This window comes from Panthera pardus, unplaced genomic scaffold, assembly GCF_024362965.1.
Source record: "Panthera pardus isolate Hobbes unplaced genomic scaffold, ASM2436296v1 HiC_scaffold_8, whole genome shotgun sequence".
NCBI lineage: Eukaryota > Metazoa > Chordata > Mammalia > Carnivora > Felidae > Panthera > Panthera pardus.
In genome coordinates this window covers 104085166-104097684 of record NW_026527013.1, presented here as the reverse complement: position 1 = coordinate 104097684, position 12519 = coordinate 104085166, and the positions used below count along the sequence as shown (strand labels likewise).

The 12519-nt window shown below is 43.7% G+C and overlaps 1 pseudogene; it reads right to left on the bottom strand.

Moving 5' to 3' along the window:
- The window catches only part of LOC109263592 (centromere protein V-like), a 47448-nt pseudogene extending 46032 nt beyond the window's left edge, over window positions 1-1416 (bottom strand).
- Between the last annotated feature and the right edge of the window lie 11103 nt (window positions 1417-12519).

Sequence of the window (12519 nt, the reverse complement as noted above, 5' to 3'; positions counted from 1 at the left end):
TCAGAATTTCTTGAAAGCCACAAACTACCAAAGCTCACTCAAAAAGAAATAGATAACTTGGATATTCCCCTACATATTAAAGAAACTAAATTTTTAGTTAAAAAATGTTCTGATAAAGAACACTCCAAGCCCAGGTGGCTTCACTGGTGAATTCTTCCAAATATCTAGAAGGAAACATCAGTTACTCAGAAACTCTTCTAGAAAACAGAAAAAGAGAGAACAGTTTGTATTTTATTCTAAAAGAAAGAACATTACTGTGATACTAAAACTAGACAAAGATATTACAAATAAAGACCACAAATCACTATTTCTCAGGAACATAGATGCAAATATTCAAATTTTTAAAAATATTTTATTTTTGAGAGAGCAGGGGAGGGACAGAGAGAGAGGTGAACAGAAGATCAGAAGTGGGCTCCATGCTGACAGCAGCAAGCCCTATGCGGAGCTCTATCTCAGAAACCGCGAGATCATGACCTGAGGTGAAGCTGGACGCTCCACCAACTAAGCCACCCAGGCGCCCCTTAAAACAAAATTTTAGCAAACCAAATCCAGGATATATAAAATTAATAATAGATCATGAATAAGTAATGTTTATTCTAGGAATGTGAGATTGGTTTATCATTTGAAAGTCAATCAATGTAAGTTACCATGTGGTAAGTTCCTCTCCCTAAGGAGAAAAAAACAAAACAAAACCTCAAGGCAACCTGGCTGTACACAGAGTGACAACATCCCTCACGACCTTGTAACTTGAGACCACTTAATCAGACTGCATGTCTGTGTTACCGTATATTGGAGACAAAGAAATAGAGAATGTATGAAAAAACTATGCCACATGGCATTTGGGACTCAGTTCTTCAGGTACGAACCCAACTGAGCACCACAAATAAACTTGCTTCCTGGAAAGTAAGCCTCAGTGTCAAAGAGAATCCTGCTACGTTATTTGGGAACTTGCCATGGTGTGTTTCCACCTCCTTTGCCCCCAGGGTATGAACCTCTGAGCGCTAGGAGAAGCAACCTCACCTGGTGCCAGTGGACCATTTGTTGCTTAAGAGATTAGCCTATACCAGTGCACAGGGGCAAATACCCTGTGTGTGCCCAAAGGAACCCATGAGGCCCAGGAACCAGCTTACGGAATGCTGCCCATCAGACTGGTAAGAACCCAGGTTGGTTTTGGCAGACCTGCCGCTAAGAGGCAGAAGGGGAACCTGATTATCCCCCCAGGTTGCCCTAGTAGTTCCACAAGGGAAGAGGAACAAAGCCACAACTCTAAGGCGCTGAATGTAGGGCAATGGGTTGGAGTCCTTCTGTGAATGTGTTTGAATGAGACCGACAACAGAAAGGTTCCCACCTGACCAAAGGCTGAAGCGAGAGTTGAGTCCTGACAAGTCCTGATCCGAGGTTCCGTGGCAACCTCATACGGCTTAAGGCAGCGTCAGACTTCCCTAAGAGTCTGATCCAGATCAGGGATTGAAACTGAACCCACCAATGCTAAGAGGTGCCTGAAATATCTCTGAGATGAGAGTGGCCGGAAACAGACAAAGCAACTGTGTGTCCTCTCCAAAATAGTCCCCCCTCCTTCCTCTTTTTTTCCCCTCATGTGTATCAAAGTTGTCTGTTAGGGGAAGGAAATGGGTGAAAAACAGAGTAAACTGACTCCCCTAGAGTGTATGATGAGGAATTTCAAAAAGGGATATTCAGGAAATTATGGTGTGAAATTAACTTCCAGAAAGCCCAGGACATTCTGTGAAATTGATTGGCCATCATTTGGGGTGGGCTGGCCCTCTGAGGGCTCACTTGATAAGGAACTAGTTGGCCCAGTGATCAGGGTCATTGCAGGGGACCCAGGACACTCTGACCAGTTTCCTTACATTGACTGTTGGCAAGACCTGATCCTATCTCGGCCACCTTGGCTAAAAGTCTCTATTGAAGAAAGCTGTAAAGTTATGATGTCTCGCGTCACGGCTTCTTCCAAATACTGGCCAGAAATTAAAAAGCCCATACTGTCAGGAGAACCTAAAGAAATCCCACCACCATATGCCCCACTGTACCCCTCACTGCCACCTGTGCCTTCCAGCAGCCCTCACTGCTGAAACCCTGTCAGAGTCTGCCCTTAGTCCCGAGGCCTCACCACCTCTAGCACCACCAGCCTCCCTGACCATGACTGAACCACCCGGACCACCAGTCTTAACCCCGCATATGCCTTCTGGACTGCACTAGAGAATCAGGCCAGCGGAGGCAGCCACTCCCTGCAGCAGCACCGGGAAGCTCTACAGATGTCACTGAGGGAAACCAGGGGACCCATCTATTATGATCAGGAAGGCCAGACCCAAGGAGGCCAGCGTGTTTTTGTGTCTGTCACTACAGAACTCTTAAATTGGAAGCAACATACCCCCTCCTATACGGAGAAACTCCAGGCTATGATCAACCTAATTCAGTCCATAATTCACACCCAAAAACCTACCTGGATGGACCGCCGACAACGTCTTCTAACCCTCTTCGATACAGAGGAGCATCACCGCATTACCTATGCAGCCCTAAAATGGTTAGAGAATGCCCCAGGTGGAACACTAGGCCCCCAGGCCTACAGTTGGGCTCACTTCCCTGGGGAGGACCCCAAATGGGATACAAATGACGCCAGTATAGATGGAGGGTTTGCAAGGACTGAAAGGTACTAATAAGCCCTTCTAAATGGCATGAGGATGGGGGGGGAGGGCATAAATATAAGTAAAACATCAGAAGTGCTCCAAGGACTTGAGAAAAACCTGAGCCAGTTTTATGAGACACTATGTGAGGCATTTCGTCTCCACACCCCCTTTGATTCCGAAGCGCCTGCTAACCAGGAGATAGTGCAGCTTTTGTAGGTGAGGCCCAGGGGGACGTTCGGCACAAACCGCAAAAACCAGAGGGTTTCACCAGCATGCCAGTCAGTTGCTAGAAGTAGCAACCTAGGTGTTTGTTAACTGTGACCAGGTAGCACCGAAGGAAGAACGCCGAAAGATGCAAAAACAGGCAGACTTGTTAGCTGCTGCCTTGGTGGAGTGGTAGGAATGCTCCTGGAAAGGTGCCCCATGGGGAAAGGGCCAGAAGGTGGAACGACAGGGAGGGTCTCACCCTGAACCAAAATTAGGACAGAATCAGTGTGCTTTCTGCCGTCAGGAGGGCCCTGGAAAAGTGAATGCCCCCAGCGACTGGACAGTTCTCAGCAAGACCCAAGCAGAAAGAGGCCATGTGGTCCAGGGCCTGTACCAACTGGCCCCAAGCCTCATAGGGTCCCCAAAGATGATTCTGTGGGGATAACCACCATGGAGGACTATGAGGAGGACTAGGAAAGGCCGGGCTCTATTTTGCTAGGCCCTCAGGGGCCCATGGTCTGAATGAATGTGGCAGGTGGGGGTGGGGGGGGAGGGCAACCCATTGACTTTATGGTGGATGCTGGAGCAGAACACTCAGTAGTGACCCAACCCATGGGCCCCCTCTCACAGAGACAAGTGGGGCCACAGGCAGTCAGATGTGCTATCCTTTCTTGCTGACGGGGATACAATTTAGGTGGCTGTGAAGTCATCCATGAATTCCTGTACCTCCCCAACTGCCCCACAGCTTTAATAAGCCATGACCTGTTGGACAAGCACAGGCTTGGATAACTTTCAGCTCTTGGGGGCAGGCTGCTCTGACCCTATGGAAACCAGAAGCAAAGATTATGACTCTCACGATTCCCCAAGGAAAAGAGTGGCGTCTCTATAGTCTCAAGGAAGAAGCCCGGGCAGAGCCCACCCTCCAGAGACAATACTTTATCCCTCACAAGGCACAGAAAGAAATCCAAAAGCACCTGGAGAAACTTTTAAAGTATGGGATCCTCCTGCCGTGCCAGTCACCTTGGAACACACCCATCTTGCCTGTCCAAAAACCGGGCACAGATGACTATTGGCCAATTCAGGACCTGTGAGCAGTAATCCAGGTAACTGTCACCACACACCCAGTGGTCCCGCACCCCTATACACTTTTGGGTCTCATTCTTGCTGAAGCTACCTTCTTCACCTGTTTGGACCTTAAGGATGCCTTTCTCTGCACCCACCTGGCCCCCCAGAACCAATTGATCTTTGCCTTCCAATGGGAGGATTCTAAAAATGGTAACAAGAGCCAGTTAACTTGGACCAGGTTGCCTCAGGGGTTCAAAAACTCCCCAACCATTTTCGGCACTGCATTAGCCCCTGACTTAAAAGGCTTCCCAGTGGATCAATATTGCTGTGTCCTGCTTCAGTATGTAGATGATTTACTGCTGGCTGGAAGGTCCCAGGAGGGCTGCATGGAAGGGACTCAGCAGCTCCTTACCCTCCTGTGGAAAACTGGTTACAATTCTCTAGGAAAAAGGCTCAAATCTGTCAGGAAAAGGTTAAATATCTCGGCTTCCACCTGTCCCAGGGGCAGCACTAACTCTGCCCAGAGAGAAAACAGGCTATTTGCTTGATCCCGGCCCCAACAACCCAATGCCAGGCTTGGAGTTTCTCAGGGCTGCAGGTTTCTATAGAATCTGGATACCTAACTTTTCAGTCCTGGCAAAACCCCTCAATGAGGCTACAAAGGCAGGGAGAGAGGGAACCCTGATATGGGAATCAGTACAGCAAAAGGCCTTCGAGGAAATAAAAGGAGCCCTTACTAATGCGCCTGGTTTAGGACTGCCAGACACAACCAAGCCTTTTTTTCTGCATGTCCAGGAGCACACTAGTATTGCAGTGGGAGTCCTAACTCAGATGTTGGGGTCGTGGCATCACCTAGTGGCATATCCCTCCAAGCAACTTGACTCCGCAGCCCTCTTAGTGTCTGAAGCTGATGAGTTAACCATGGGACAAGGATTGACAGTCCCAGTGCCACATTCAGTATTGACATTAATGGAATACAAAGGACAATAGTGGCTAACCCATGCCAGGATGGTCAGATATCATGGAATGCTTTGTCAGAACTCACACATTCACCTAGAAGTAGTGAGGACCCTGAACCCTGCAACCCTACTTCCTGTTGGGCCGGGCCAGCCAGACCATGACTTCATTGAAGTCATGGATGAGGTGTTCTCCAGCCGACCAGACTTAAGGGACCAGCCCCTCAAGGACCTCGAGGCTGAATATTTCACTGGTACTAGCAGTTTCCTAAAGAAGGGAGAGTACCTTGCAGGTTATTCCATAGTGACCCTGAATTCTGTCACTGAAACCGGGCCCCTGACAAAGGGGACTTCAGCACAAAACCAGAGCTCATTGTACTAACCCGAGCCCTCCAACTGGCGGCAGGGATATGTGTTAATATATACACAGACTCTAAGTATGCCTTCACCATCCTCCATGTGCATGGGGCCTTATACAAAGAGAAGGGTCTAATAAACTCAGGAGGGAAGGACATAAAATATGCTAAGGAAATCCTTGAACTCTTAGACACTGTACGGGCCCCTAAAAGAGTGGCAGTCATGCATTGCCAGGGACATCAAAGGGGAGACACCACGGCTCCATGGGGAAACCATAAGGCAGACCAAGAGGCAAAGCTCGTGGCCTCCAAAGAAACAGTGAATCAGTGGCTTTAACCACTGCACTGTCCCCTAGTCCATTGGGCAGAAGGGGACCCTAATTACTCACAACATGAAAGTACTTGGTTTAAGACTGAAAATGGAAGCTACCTCCCATGTGAATGGTGGAATTTGAAGATGGCTGAGTAGCAATTCCTGAGGCTCTGATCCAACCTTTGTCAAGCAGTTCCATCAGGAAACTGACACTTGGCCAGACAGCCCTTGAGCCGATTTTAAGCCAATATTTCTACATCCCTCAACCCTCTAGCATAGCCTGGGCGGTATGTGAGTAATGTGAAAACTGCACCCGAAATAACCCACGTCAGGGACCCCAGGCCGCTCCTGGGTGCAGTGTTGGTGGAGCCCCATTTGAAAATGTGATGATGGACAGGGCACCTGAGTGGCTCAGTTGGTTAAATGTCTGACTTCGGCTCAGGTCATGATCTCGTGGTCCGTGAGTTGGAGCCCCACGTCTGGCTCTGTGCTGACAGCCCAGAACCTGGAGCCTGCTTCTGATTCTGTGTCTCTCATTCTCTCTGCCCCTCCCCCACTCATGCTCTGTCTCTCTCACTCTCACAAACGAATAAATATTTTAAAAAATTTAAAAAAAAAGAAAGAAAGAAAATGTGATGGTGGACTTCACTGAGCTCCCCTGGGCTCAGGGCTGTAAATATCTGTTGGTCTTTGCGTGTACTTTCTCAGGATGAGTGGAAGCTTCCCCAGCTCAAACAGAAAAGGGGCATGAAGTAGCCTGACTTCTTCTAAGAGAAATTATTCCATGATCTGGGATCCCTATCACTATGGATTCAGATAATAGGCCAGCATTCATGGCTAAGGTGGTGCAGCTGGTGGCAGAAGGGCTAAAGATAACTGGGAAGTTACACATGGCATACCCACCCTAGAGCTCTGGGAAGGTGGAATGAATGAACCGAACCCTGAAGCTGCAATTAAGTAAACTATGCCAGGTGGGTACCTGCACTGGAACCAGATGTCACCTGGTCATACAAGAAAAGTGGGTACCTATCATGGAGGGCCCAAGGACTTTTGATATACCATACAGAGGCTTAGATTTGGAGTAAGAATACTGACTCAGTGACAAATACACATGTGAAAAAAACGGTTTATGTGCCTATACACCTGAGTTTTTATGCTCCAGTTGGAGCTGTGTTTCATGGGCTACTAGGAAAAAAGAAGGCACAATAGCACTCCTTCAGAAGGGGGTTGCTACATCAGGTTGTCAATCAAAGGCCTGTAACCCTGTTAATTTTACCATCATTAACCCAGGAGACTACAAGTGGCAATGGGGCACCCGAACTGGCATCCGGATCTATGGGCGGGGCAGAGACACAGAGACTGTACTGTATTTCAATAAGGTTACTACCACCCATCCAACCACATCCCATCAAGTCTTCTCATTCTATGAAGAAATAAAAAGTAGTCCCCCTCCCATTTCGGTCACAGCAAGGCATTTGTTTCTAAGCCCTGACACAGACTATAGCCCAGACCCTAAAGATCTCTTCATGCTAGGTATATGGGGCAACTGACATGGAGGATCAATGGCCATGGGAGGCCAGAGAATTAGATCCCCTCAAGCCTTCTAATGGAACAAAATACCCCAGTTCCACTACCGGGGTTTGGCTCCTCAAAACCTCAATCCTTGGGGAGAACTGCCTTTCCCAATGGGGGAGAAAGTTCACCGTCCCTGTTGGAAACTTAACATGCCTAGGCCAAAGGTTTTATAATTCAACCACTTGGGAAAGCCAATGGTGGGTGTCCCTGGGCCACCTTGAGCCAGATCCTCACCCCTTGTCTAACTTCTCCCATCTCCAGGAGGCTTAGGACAACATCAACGCAACCGTAGAATGGTGGGCCCCAGGTGGACTATACTGGATATGTGGAAAAACAGCCTATACATGTACTTCCTTCAGTCTGGTCAGGGTCATGTGTGCTGGGGACTATCCATCCATCTTTCTTCCTACTCCCACTTAACAGGGGGGAACATCTGGGAGTTCAAGCATATGGAGATAGGGAGACTCAAAGGAAGCAGTGTCACTTACAAATTGGCAATTGGAAAGATGATGAGTGGCCTCCAGAGCATATAATACAATATTATGACCCTGCCACCTGGGCAGAGGATGGGTCCGCACGCCCATTTACATGCTAAACTACATAACCAGAATACAAGCAGTTGTAGAAATTATAACCAATGAAACTGCCAGAGCTCTTAACTTACTAGCCAAGCAGCAAACCAAAATGAGCAATGCCATCTATCAAAATCGCTTGGTGTTAGATTACCTGCTTGCTTCTAAGAGAGGAGTTTGTGGAAAGTTTAACCTGAGCAACTGCTGTCTACAGATAGATGATGAGGGAAAAGTCATAGAGGAGATCACAGATCAAATGGGAAGGAATGCTCATGTCCCCATCCAGACCTGGAATGGTTGGAACCCCGGGGAGTTATTTGCAGGGTGGTTTTCAACTGTCAGGGGATTCAAAACCCCCATAGGCATTACCCTCCTAATTTTGGGAGGGTGCTTAATCTTACCTTGCTTAGCTCTCCTGGTTGTACAGTCTGTCTCCAGTCTCATTGAGGTATGGTTGAAAGAAAGACAGCCACTCATATAATGATGTTATGGAAATACAAACCTCTAAACCAAGATGATGCTCTTTGATCCAAAATAGAGGGGTCCAAGTCCAAAGGGGGTAATGTGGCAGGGTCTCCTCCCTAAGGAGAGAGGAAAAAAACAAAACAAAACAAAAACCTCAAGACAACCTGGCTATATGTGTATGTGACAACCTTCACAACCCTGTAACATGAGACCACTTAATCAGACTGCATGTTTGTGTGTTACCGTATATGGGAGACAAATCGAAAATGCATAAAAACTATGCCACGTGGCATTCAGGGTTCAGTTCTTCGGGTATGAACCCAACTAAGCAATGCTGGCAAGAATAAAGTTGCTTCCTGGAAAGAAAAGCCTTGGTGTCATGACTCTCTATGCGAGAATCCTGCTACAACCATATTAAACAACTAGAAAAGAAAAAGCATATAATATCTCAATGGATGTGAAGAAGGGCATTTGGCAAAATCCAACATCCTTTCCTGATAAAAACTCTCTCAACAAACTAAGAATAGAAGGAAACCTCTTCAACAGATAAAGGAAATTTATGAAAAACCTATAGGTAACATTATACTTAATGGTGAATGTTTCCCCCTTAATATCAAAAGACAGGGGTGTCTGCTCATACTCTTGTATCCAACATTGTACCAGAGGTTTTAGCCAGAACAATAAGCTGATAACAAAAAAATAAATCTATATTGGAAAGGAAGAAGTAAAATTGTCATTATTATAGATGATGCAATTGCCTATATAGAAATTCAATGGAATCTACAAAAACAAAAAAGCTATGAGTTTATACGAATTCTTAATATGAGAAATATACATATAACCACTGTATTTTCAAAAGTTTTTTAGTATAATGCCTCTAATGCTTAGATTTCAGAAGTGACTTTAAAATGGGTTGAGCTCAGAAAAAAAAAAAAGTATAATTGTTTTTGTTAAAAGATGTTGAGATAGGGACGCCTGGGTGGCTCAGGGGGTTAAGCCTCCAACTTTTGTTTTTGGCTCAGGTCATGATCTCACAGTTGGTGAGTTCAAGCCCCTCATTGGGCTCTGAACTGACAGCATGGAGCTTGTTTGGGATTCTCTCTCTTCTTTCTCTCTGCCCCTTCCTCTCTCTCTCTCTCTCTCTCTCCCCCCTCTCTCAAAATAAATAAACATTTTTTAAAAAGATGGTGAGATAAAGTTCACTTATTCTAGCTATAAAATATCAGTAAATAATCAAACCTCTGATGGTATTTATGATTCTTTAAAAACAGCATATACATGGATCAATCTAGCTGTAAAACTACTTGTAAAATAGGAAAAAGATTACATACAATGCCTTTAGGGATTCCCTGTACTGTTCATTGCAATGTAGTTATTTACACGGTTTCAAAATAATTAGGTAAACCTAATGTATAACCACAACTGCACCAGAAATGTCAGTTTGAAAGCAAAGCTTATTTAATTAAGTATGACAAGCCTACTCTGAAGGAATAAGGACTGCACTTCATATATGGAATTTGGTCTGGTGCCTACTCTAACAGAGTTCCAGACTTACAGGACATATCACCACTCCTGGCATGCCAGTTACAGTGAGGGATTTGGGGTCTTCATAGGTTAACAAAATAATGATAATAATCCTACATTTTTAGGAATAGTGGGTAATCCTAGAAGAAAATTTCCACTTGTTCTTTGGTCCTTTGGCCTTGGAGTAGACAAGGTGACAAAAGCAGCTGAAGGAAGGAAGGAGGGAAGGAAGGAAGGGAGGAAGGAAGGAAGGAAGGAAGGAAGGAAGGAAGGAAGGAAGGAGGAAAGGAAGGAAAGGATGAAGGAAGAAAAACTAAAGGAAGAAGAAGGGAAGTGGAAAGTAGAGGACTGAGGAGAGAAAAGAGAAGAAAAAGTTGAGGAAGGAAGAGATGAATGAGGAGGGGAATGAGAAGAGAAGAGAGGGCATGGTGGGAAAAAGAGAAAAGGAAATTCTGGAACAATAATGTAGCCTGGAATTTTTTTTTAAATCAAATCTCTGCACAGAATTTGGGGTGCCTGGCTGGCTCAGTCAGAAGAATATCATTTTAATCTTGGGGTCATGAGTTCAAGCCCCACGTTGGGTACAAAGATTACTAAAAAGATTATTAAAATTTTAAATAAACTTTAAAAAAAATATCTCTGGACAGAAGTTAATTCTCTGTCCTTAGTATGAAATAGCTCTAGTTTTTTTTTAATCAAACAGCAAGAGTTCTAATCAACATCTTTAACTGAACTTAGGTAAATAAAGTAGGCCATGTTGAAAACAAAATAGATAAAAACTTTACTCCACAGACTATGTAAAACATTTAATATTGATTCTGAGCTGCCATGGGATTTTGTTTGGAAATATTCCTATTATAGAGGAAAAAGAATATTAATATGTAATGAAACACTGTGGATGACCTGATTAGCATGAACTCCATATATATTGCATCAATTAAGCCTATGTCTAATTTTTGTCATTTATAAAAAATGCAAAAAAGATTGACTGGACAAAAAAAAAAAATCCAGTAAATGATCTTAGCACAAATATGCAATGAGAATTTGCTTTTTGACTGAGACAGACCTTAGAAGATTGAGCCAAAAGGAGAACTTTAAATTAAAAACTGTCCCAAATCTGCTCTGCAAATTGTTTTTGTAATGTAATACAAAATGTAATTCCTCATCCCAAGGAAAAAAAAAATGGTATTCCTGAGGAATTGTTTAAGCACTTTCTGATGGATGTTAACTGGATTAAAAACCCCTTTGGATAAAATGGTAACCCATCCACTGAGTTGACTGTCATTGTTCTGAAACTAAATTTATTTTTGAATCTTGCCCTCTCTTCCCTATAAATGTCTCTACCAAAACAGAAATCCTTGAAGTGGCATGCTATTTTACAAGTCTGTAAAATTCTTGGTGTGTGTACATAACTAATTAGTCAATATTATTTAATAACATTTTGTGCAAAAGGAAGGGCAAATTGTCAATTATTAACAGAGGTTTAAAAATGACAATGTTGAAGATAAATTACATTGCTACAGCTTAAGAAAAAACACATCAAAATAATCATTACAATAGCCACCAGTTTGAGGGGAAAATAATTCCAAGATTATCAGTACCAATATGTTATCTGTGACATGACAGCTACTCCTGGGGTGATATGGGGCATATATCTAAACAGGGGGGATAAGAAAAATGAATAATTTCTGGTGAGACTGAGGAAATTAGGAAAACAAGCCCATGTTTAAGGTTTTGAATAGGACTAAATATCAAGCATTAAATGTCACAAATGGGTTATGGGTATCAGAGAAAGTAGTCAGAAGATAGCATGTTACATAAACATAGTGATTGAGAGGAAAAAAACAATACATAGTGAGAGGGAAAGAAAGCAGTATATCCATTGCCATCCCCTCTTCTACAGCATAGAGATTATGGTTTGCTTCAAAGGACCAACATGTACAAAGATATTCATAAAGTATTCAGCAATCATGGCCCTACTTAGGGCACATAAAAATCTACTTAGACTGTCAGTAACTAAAATTACCCCAAATTTATTTTCAATTACTACAAAAAATTGACATAAACACCTAGATATTTACTCCTCAGGATGTTTTTAACCCTAGGCTCCCCAAGAACACACAAATCATATCATGTGAAAAAATTTGAGTGGGAGAGTTCATAATAGAATGTTTAACTCCAAGTTATAAAAAATAAGCTAAGTACTATTTAAGGGCACAGATAAGAGATACTAATACAATAGATGAAAACTTATATCCACGTCCAAGAAGGTTGAGGGGGTGGGTACAGCTTTTCCAACATGTGTACCATATCTTCATTCTCTTTGTCTCTTGCAAACCAGGGAGGGAAGAGTAGCAAAAACATCTTTATAGGTATCTGGAGAGCCAGGTAATAAAAAGGGAGAGTCAAAAGTAGGAGAATATGGTAAATCAGGTTTTCCCAATAATGTATATTTATCAGCTGTTTATAACTTGAGCAACAGGATAAGAAAATATATTACATTTTGTTGCCAGCCCCAAATCACATCATGTAATCCTTTAATTAGGATGGTTGTCTTTAGTGTGTTAATATTCTCAGTGACCATCCCAGAGTTCTGAGCTAATATAGGAAATAGTGACTTGGGTACTGTAGATATGAGGTCATTCAGGGACCCATCTTGTACCAGGTGTGATCAGGGAATTCAAATTTTCTTTAACACTAGGATATTAAAACTGTAAGAACTTCTTCAGATCCTAGTTCTTTGCATGAACTACAATTCTCAGCCTTAAGCACCTAGAGGTCCTGCTCTGAAAAGTATCCTACTTCCGCTAGCCCCTTTCCAGCTGCCCTCAGAAGAATAGG